Raw genomic sequence first — 9,247 nt, forward strand, 5'->3', positions numbered from 1 at the left:
TATTTCACCAAAGTTTTGTAAAAAGAAGATTTTATCAGAGATTTGGAGTTATGAATAAAGAAATAGAACTAAATAATGAGAAGGATAAAAGATATAAGTCCCGAAAAATTTTAAAGACCCGTGTTCTATAGCAGTGGTACTCGATCGAGTGTTTGAGGTACTCGATCTTGTATCCTCTACTCGATCGAGTTAGGGGTGCTCAATCGAGTTTCGATATTTGGCAGAACTGACAACGATTCTGTTTCTAATGAACTCGGTCGAGTAAGGCCAACTCGGTCGAGTACTCCCTCGTACTCGGTCGAGTAAGTCAAATAATCAACGGCTGATCATGAATTGATTAGTCGTTCCTGCAAAACAACAAATCGCTTGGAGTCAAGGCGTACTTAGAACTCGTCACTAGTTAGCTCCTATACTAATACCATCGACCAGTAATACTTTACATATAACAATAGTATCACAAACAATACATTACAACACAACTCTATTGCGTTCCAAATAACATACGAATCTACTATTACGTACTTTATCCCACATTCTACCCATAGCGGCAACAGTGTTCTGTCCTATTCACATACACATATAATCTTACAATGATTACATGCTCATACAATTCATCTAATACTGCAAACTTATAAACCAGTTACCAAACATACATGTCACCACATATCCTCCCGCATGCTTTTAATACATCCCACTTGTTCCATCCACATACCCACACACACAATTATAAAAACGGCCATGCATCATATACACTATCAACTACACACATGGCACTACCTCTATACATGTATCTTGCACATTACACACACATGTTCACATAATTCCCGACTCAATATTCTCATTCGAAGTGGCTAGCTTAAGCACATTGGGGCCAGGATTTTGGAATGAGGGCACCTTCTCTCCCAAAATCAATTATAAAGGGGCTCCCAACTGTGGACATGGGCCACGTCTCGGTCTGTGGATTTGGGGCCATCTACCGGTCCGTAGTCACGGGCCACCTACACGCCAGGCCAATCTGTGGACATGCAACGGTCTTTTTGAAAGCCACGCCCGGCGGAATAAAAAATGCTTTCGACCGGATCGTTTTAGGTCGGTCGGTTTCATCTCGGTAAGGGTCTCGAAACGATTAGAGATGTTCGAAGTCGCCACCAAGCATTTGTGGGATGCCTGGAACCCATTCGAATTCCACTTTATACCTCGGTCAAATCGAAGCACAAAGCAGCGTTTGACATAGGTACTAAAAATAGGGAAATCGTCCCTCTTTAGCATCCTATCTCTAGAATGACTCTCGTACGCCCTGGATAAGGTCGTCCACTATCCAAAGTTTCTGAGTAAGAGGTGAAGGTACGTATTGGGAAGCCCTTTAATCAGACACCCAATCCCGGCCGCGGTAGCGGCCTCTACTGATCGATCTTGGTTGGTTGAACGCAAAAGCTGATAAAACGGTTTAAATGCATGAATGCGCGTCCAATAATTTAAACCTAACATGTAAGATCTTTCTAAGTCGGTTGATTTAATCCAAGTATCAAGCATAAGATGTCGAGTTGGATTAATGATTGATTTGCAAGCAAGACGGAAATTAAACATCCATTTACCGTATTAGGTTTAGGGTGCATAACATGATCCCTTTGTCTTAGTAAAGCGTTTTGCAAATATGATTTCAAATGAACAAATAGTCATCTGATCCGTCCTATATCCGGGCTAACCGGAGTCGGGATCGCCCCTGGACTAATCTTTGGAAAGGGAAGGCCTGCACTGCATGACCTACATGAGGCGCAAGCCGGCCGGCGGTGTAAAGGGGCCTCCACAGTTCGAAAATGAGAAAGAAAAGGATGCTTGAGGCGCGGGTCAGCCCTACGGTTATATGCCGTATTTCGACCATTTGAAAACGTTATAAAACGTGTTGAAAAATGGGTGTTTGAACCCGATTTGGTTTGAAAGGGTCGTTTAGACCGCATTTGTTGATTTGAGGAACGGGACTCAAATAATCATCATTGTTTTGATATTATTCGGTGTCGGGTTCGACTTGACAATCTTGACATGAATAGTTTTGAAAATGATTATGAACTAATTATTTTAAGTTCATTTGAATATAATTAGTCGATACTCATCATCGTACCCGGGTTAAAATCCGGCATGGTATGCAGAACCAAGGATGACTTTGTGTTGGTGACTAATATGCTTGTTTTGAAAATGTAAAGAAATGATGAAAGGCTTTAAAATACCTCCCAAAAATGAAATAAAAGGCTTTAAAATACCTTTTAAATGTTATTAACCAAATATTATCACCGAAACACGGATTCAACCGTCATGGTATGAGGAACCAAGGGTGAAAAATGTTTTATGGTTAAAACAAATGAAATAAAATAAAAAGGGTTTGAAAATATTTGAAATGGTAAAAACCGATTACAAATATGAAAATGAATTACAGGGAAATGACGAGAACAAACACGGTTGATCTCTGACCTAGACACCCCATTTAGGCGCGGGCAAGCCGACGAACCAACGGGCTTCTGTCTCAAGCCAAAAATCAGTTTTGCCTCATTTATCCCATGTTTTGGTTCATGTTATGCATGTTTGGTTATGGCGAGTGACCGACGTAAGTGTAACAACTCGTTTGGTCGGAAAAGACTCGGTTTAAAACTGTGTTGGTAAGTAAAAAGAGTGTTTTAACATTAGTGATGGTGTAGTGGTCGAAGTGGTCGGTCAAGTGATTTAATGCACGATGACGGTACCAAACAATGTGTAAGGCTTGTATTTACGATCGGTAGGTCGTAAATACGCGTCGGATTGTGACTTAAGAAGTCGAGTCGAGAATTTTAAGGGATAAAAGAGGGGGCGGACACTCGCATAAGTCTCAAATGGGGGGGCATTTGAGGGGTATTTATAGGAAAATGAGTGGTTGTGTGAATTTTGAGCGACGTGGCCACCTGGGCTGCACAAAGAGGCGCGAGCCACGTCGCGGGTCTTCGAGGTGTGTTGTCGCTTTCACACAAACGCAATCATGATTTGTTCTATCCTAGGTTTTGTAGTCATATGTTTGGTGCTTGACCAAACATAAATCCGGGAAAACTTAAGGTAGAAGGTTTGAAATGTTTTGTTTTTGGTGGTTGACTCGGTCTGACTCGTTGTTGGAGTCGGAATTTGAATTTTTGAGTCGGTTTTGGTCCGGTGTCGGTTTTGACTCTAGTTAGTGTCATTGCGACCCCGTCGTCGTGCATTAAACACTCCAGGTACTTTTGAAAAGTTTTGAAATGTTTTATTTTCGAAATCGTTTTAAGTTTTCCGACGTAAAGTTGTACACAAACTGTCGATCAAACGCCGCGATTCCAAAACATGTTATAGTCCGATAATCATTGGGTGTTTGTTGGAGTCTCGCGAGATCGGGTATCTCTGAGCCCCCACTTTGACTGAGGCTTGGACAGGGCGAAAGTCAAAGCAGAGCCCCCAGGTCAATCGAAGATTACAACCTGGAGACCCAAGCGACGTCGAGGCGGCTCGAAAGGATTCGGGCCAAGGACCTGCCATTGGGAAGGGCGACGCCAAGGCGACTCGAGGGTACGAGCCAAGGACCTGTCGTCGGGAACAATTTAGAGTCTGTCGGCTATCCGTGCGGGTCGTTTAAAGTCCGTTAGACTACGTACAAAGGCTCGCCAGCCATAAGAAGGAGTCATACCTGAGGCATCTTCGGATATGTCCTTGCGCGTTTGCGGACAAAGGCTCGCCAGCCGTGACAAGGAGTTCCACCCAAGGCGTCTTCGGGATATGTCCTTGGGTGTATGCGGACAAAGGCTTGCCAGCTATGGTGCGTAGTAAAGCTCGCCATCCATGGCGCGTAGTAAGGCTCGCCAGCCATGGCGGGTAGTAAGGCTCGCCAGCCATGGCGGTCGGTTAATGGACTGTGAGAATAGCCGCGTCAAATGGGCTGGTTTTAAAAGTAGCGAACTCGTAATGCCGCCGTGAAAATAGTGAATTTTGAATTTCACCATCAATGTTGTTGAAATAAGTGGGTTCCGCGAGGAAGCCCCCTGTTGGTATTTGAAGGAATAGTGAATTTTAACTTCCACTACTCGTTTGTTTGAATTTGCAGTGGCAGTTTTGATCGCCGTTTGTTTGAATTTTGAAGGAAATAGCAAATTTTAAATTTTGTTATCACGTTTGGAGTGAGGGTTTATGTGCCGCCGTTGACATGTGATGGAAATAGTGAATTTGGAATCTTCACCATTGATTGAAGTGACGGTTTATGTGCCGCCGTTGACACTTGATGGAAATAGTGAATTTGGAATCTTCACTATTGATTGAAGTGACGGTTTATGTGCCGCCGTTGACATTTGATGGAAATAGTGAATTTGGAATCTTCACTATTGATTGTAGTGACGGTTTATGTGCCGCCGTTGACATTTGATGGAAATAGTGAATTTGGAATCTTCACTATTGATTGAAGTGACGGTTTATGTGCCGCCGTTGACATTTGATGGAAATAGTAAATTTTGAATTTTCACTATTAATTGAAGTGACGGTTTATGTGCCGCCGTTGACATTTGGTGGTGAAAATAGTGGAATTTAATTTCCAACCATTATTTTGGAAATGACGGTTTTAATTGCCGTCGTTTGAAAATTTGAAGAAATAGCGAATTTTGAATTCTCATTATTATTTTTGAAATTGAAGAAAATAGCGAATTTTGAATTTTCACTATTATTGGCGGTTTTGATCGCCGTTTGTTTGAAATTTTTGAAAATAGCGAAGTTTGAATTTTCACTATTTGTTTTTGTCTTTGAGAGAATGACGATTTTTGATGTCGTCAATGAAAATTTGAATTTTGTTATGTGGAAATTGGGCTAAAGCCCAAAATTCGCTGAAAGAGTAAGGGACGCCTGATTGAGGCGCGAGCCACCTGGCGAACCAAAGGGGCTTCCCATTTTTTCTGTAAAAAGACGCGAGGTTAGACTGCATTTCATTCCTCATTCATCTTCAACCTTCGACACAAAAACCTGCAAAAAATCGCCATTGTTGGACTTTTGCTAGCTTTCATTCGTGCCATCAACAATAATGTCGTCTCAAGGTATGCAATTCCTCTCGAACCCATTTGTTTTTGTTGATCTTTAGCTTAATTGAATTAGGGCGAAATTTTACCCTATAAAATCGATTTGGGCGTTTTTGATTGAGCCCATTTCGAGTGAAATTGATGATTGCACTAGGTTAGAAACCTGTTTAGGAGTATAGGGGTGCTTTTAGTTTGCATTTTGGTCCCCGTTCCCGCTCCCCGTGCTTGAAAAACGTGAGTGAGGTGAGAAACTGTCTCATTTCACAATGCCAAGTTTGTTTGCTTGGATAATAGGTCCCACTAGGTTGTATTGTCGTCGAGAAAGATCATTTTTGCCATTGTGGACCTTTGTTGGGTATTGTGGGCAAAATTGGAATTTTTGCCTTTTGTGACGGTCTTATGTCTGACAAAATAAGTGTCTGTTGAGCTTGAATTGAGTCAGTTTGCCTTGAAATGGACCTTATTGGTAGTTTAGGTCACCTTGAGGCGTGATAAAATCACGTTTGCCTTTTTTGCGGTCGTTTTGAATTTTCGACCGGCTTGTGCTCAAATTAGCGCATGAATTGCCTTTTCGAGCCGTAGAAAAAATTTCCCATTGCCTTGGGAATGTATTTTTGGTTCGTTGGGTCTTGAAATGCCATTTTTGTCTATTGTTTTGACTCGTCTTTTGCTTGAAAAGTGGGGCGAGTCGTTTTTTTGTGTGTGCTTTTGTTTTTCTTTTTGTTTTTTTTTTTTGAAAGGTTTTTGTTTGGTTGGATTTTGGGCGGGATTGCCCTTGTTTTGCCTTGCAGGTTGTGTTGTTTGGGTTTGTCTTTTTTTTTTACGCCATCATAATGCCGAAAATTCGGCTGACGTTTTTTTGCTTATTCTTTTGATCGCAGGGTACCATTTGGGACCTATGGGGTCCGTTGTTGAGGTACTGGAGGAGGAGGATGATCCTGGAGGGGAAGAGACGACCGTTTTTTGTTACAGGCTTGGTTGTGTTTCTGCCTGGCGCCCTTTGTCCGGCCAATGATCGGGTAGCGATCGTTGGTCGTTGTCTGCAGAGGTTCGAATGACCGATAAGTGGGGTTCAATACGGGCGTGTTTTGTCGCTTTCAATCGTCATTGAATTCAGCTGATTGGGGTTCAACATCGGGGTAGTATCTGTTGTCCTGGTCCCTTTTTACCCTCGAATTCTTACGATTGGAGGCCAACGTCGGGGTAGCGTGCTGAGTTATGATCCTCGGTTATCGCGTCGTCCAAAATCTGCAAGGCATCATTTTTATTTTTTGTCGTGGAGCAGGAACGAGGTATTACCATTATGGTAACCACCTCTGCTTCCATTGTTGCTCCTCTGTTTCTTGTGTTGCTCCCTTTCTTTTCCGTTTGAGAGGATAGAGAGTGCATAGTTCGGTAGGTGGCGGATAGCCCCCAGTTCGTTGTCTTAGGCCAGTATCTGTATGATAGACAGTTGTTTTAGGCCAGTGTCTGTATGATAGATGGTTGTTTTAGGCTAGTGTCTGTATGATAAATGTTTGTACTAGATCCTGTTTGTACGGTCAGTTGTCCATATCAAACGTGCGTCGATGTATTTTGCGTGAGGCGGTTTGTATATATGTGTTTTTGGATTGTGGCTCATTTTATGATTTTGGCTTTTTTGTGTTGTGTTTCGGAGGAACGATGTCGGCTGTTGATTCTCCTTTTGCTTTGCATCAGTTCCTGCATCGTTAGTGTAGAAAACAGGCAACAGGTAGCACGTATGCATAAACGTAAACGCGTAAAAAGCATTTGAACAAAAATTAACCAAGATGACTTGGAGTTAAAATTTGAAATTTTGAAAATTCCGCGACAAGTCATCACTTTAGATAAAAGGAATTAATTTGAAATGTGAGCAATTAACTCGTGTCTTGAATAAAATTGCATTGGAAATTATTGAAATTTATTTGTGACTCGAAAAATTCAAACTCAAACCGTCACGGATGAATTTTAGAAAAGATTTTTACGAGTGTATTTGATTTAATTTTTGAGGTCAAGACTCGAATTTGTGAGTGCTTAAAATTTGAAGGAAATTGATGTCGTGTTATCAATTTTCGATTTTATTTTGATGGAGAAAAGCGAAAAAAAATTCGGAATTTCGACTGACATGGAAATGATCCGTTGCGGATCGGGGCGACTAGCCCTTCCCCCCTTAAAAAAAGAAAGAAAAATCTGTATGTTTAAAGCTGCGTCATGGAAACCGTGTCGGATTTCGTAAAACGCGAAACAAGGAAATTTGAGTGTGAGGAAACACAAAAATGTCCTGGGTCATCCCGAAGAGGCGCTAGCGTCCCGACGGGAGTTTTGAGGTGTCAGGAGAAAACACAAGTTGAAAGAGACAAGTCAACAGCGGGAATCCTGGAGAAGCCTCAAAGAGGCACGAGCAGCCTGGCGAGGGGAGCCGGCTCTCCCCTTTTTTCTGAAAAACGCGCTGATCATTTTTGTATAAATAGTGATGTTTGCGCTTCATTGTTTCATCATCCGAAATACAAAAACATCTCGACAAAACTTCTTCTTCTTCCACAAAAATATTTCATGGATGCTTTTGAGAACGCATTGCGACAATGGTGCCGGGATTTGTCGCCTCCCGAAAAGCATCAACTCATTTGCATGGGAGTTGGTCAATTTTTGGTGCTTCGTCAACTCAAGGTGCAACCTTCATTTCTTGAAGCATGTTCTCGGTTTTGGGATTCAAAACACCATGTTTTCGTTTTCCCGAAAGTTGAGATTTGTCCTCTTGCCAAAGAAGTTGGAGCCATTGGTGGGTGGCCGGGTTGTGTTCCGGTTCTTCCTCCGACTCGGTTGTGCTACAAGAAGAAATTTCGTTCCATGTTGGGTTTGTCGACAAGTCAAGTCAACTTTATTCTTGCTCCACATGGTGTGGATATGTTGGCTCTTATCAACATCTTTTCAAATGAATTAGATGTCAATGTTTCGGAGGTGGCTAGGAGAAGGGCTCTTGCCTTTTGCCTTGTCCATGTGTACTTCTTTGTTGATGTCTTGAAGAAGGAGGGGTTAAAATACTATGCTAGCATGACCTTTATTCATGTGGTTGAACAAATGGAGCATGGTAGAGATCCATCATGGTTGGTGCTCGGTGAGATCATCCAAGCTTTGGACAAGGAAGGCTCTTATGGAGAAGCTCCCTCCTTCGGATCCCCGAGGATCCTTCAAGTGTGGCTATTGGAGAGGCTAAGGTATGTAGAGCCTCCGGTTAATCCTTCTTCTTATTCCTTCCGTCACCTTACCATGAGGAAGAAGTTGTACCCGGATAGTTTTGCTTCTACCGAGGCTTATTGGGCCACGAGATTGGCGGAGGAGGGTGGTCCTCACATCCGTTGGGTGGTGCCGTGGTGGCACTTGAGGTCCTTCATGGGGTTGCCCGCTTCGGGTGCTAGTCCTCGCTCCTTGATGGTGGTGGGTTTGAAGGTTGCTTCCTTCATCTATCCCGAAAGGCTTATGAGGCAAATGGGGCGTCAACAAAAGGTGCCCGCTCAAGATACCCTTGTCCAAGAGAATGTTTTTCGGAACTTTGAGCTTGTGGAGGTCTTCGAAAGGTGGTGGGCCACTCGGCCACTTTGGGAGGTACCAAACCCCGTTGCCACGACATGGGTGACTCCCGCTTATGTCTAGTGGTCATGTGCTCCATCCTTGGAAGAGAGATCCAAATTTCGTAAGGACGAGGTTGTCGACTTGAAGTATCGAGAGGTTGGCAAGGCCAACCGTGCCTTCTTTGAGGAGTATGTTGATGGAGCTACCCCCGATGTGATGAGACCACCAAAGAGGAGGAGTTCTTGTCCCAAGAATATGGTGGGCCGTACATTGGCCCTTTTTGGGTCGAACATGGGGTATTGTGCTAGACCGGAAGCCGTCGTCGTCTTAGATCCGTTGAGGAACCGTTCCGAGGAGGAAGTTTATGCTAGGCGGGCCAACAAGAAGAACAAGGGGAAGATGTAACCCAAGGGAAAAGGCAAGTGTAGAATGGAAGAGTGAAGACCTCCATTACCCACTTTATTATTATGTTGTATTATTGTTGTGAGTTTTTATTATGTTGTACTAGCTAGTTATTGTGTGTTTTGTGCAAGTTTTATTATGTGAGGTGTTTCAGTTGACACCTTAGCTTTGACAAGTTGTAGACTCGTCGAGCTTTATTTGTTGTTGAAATTGTAATCCCTCCCATTATT

This window comes from Silene latifolia, chromosome 6 (assembly GCF_048544455.1).
Source record: "Silene latifolia isolate original U9 population chromosome 6, ASM4854445v1, whole genome shotgun sequence".
Classification (NCBI taxonomy): domain Eukaryota; kingdom Viridiplantae; phylum Streptophyta; class Magnoliopsida; order Caryophyllales; family Caryophyllaceae; genus Silene; species Silene latifolia.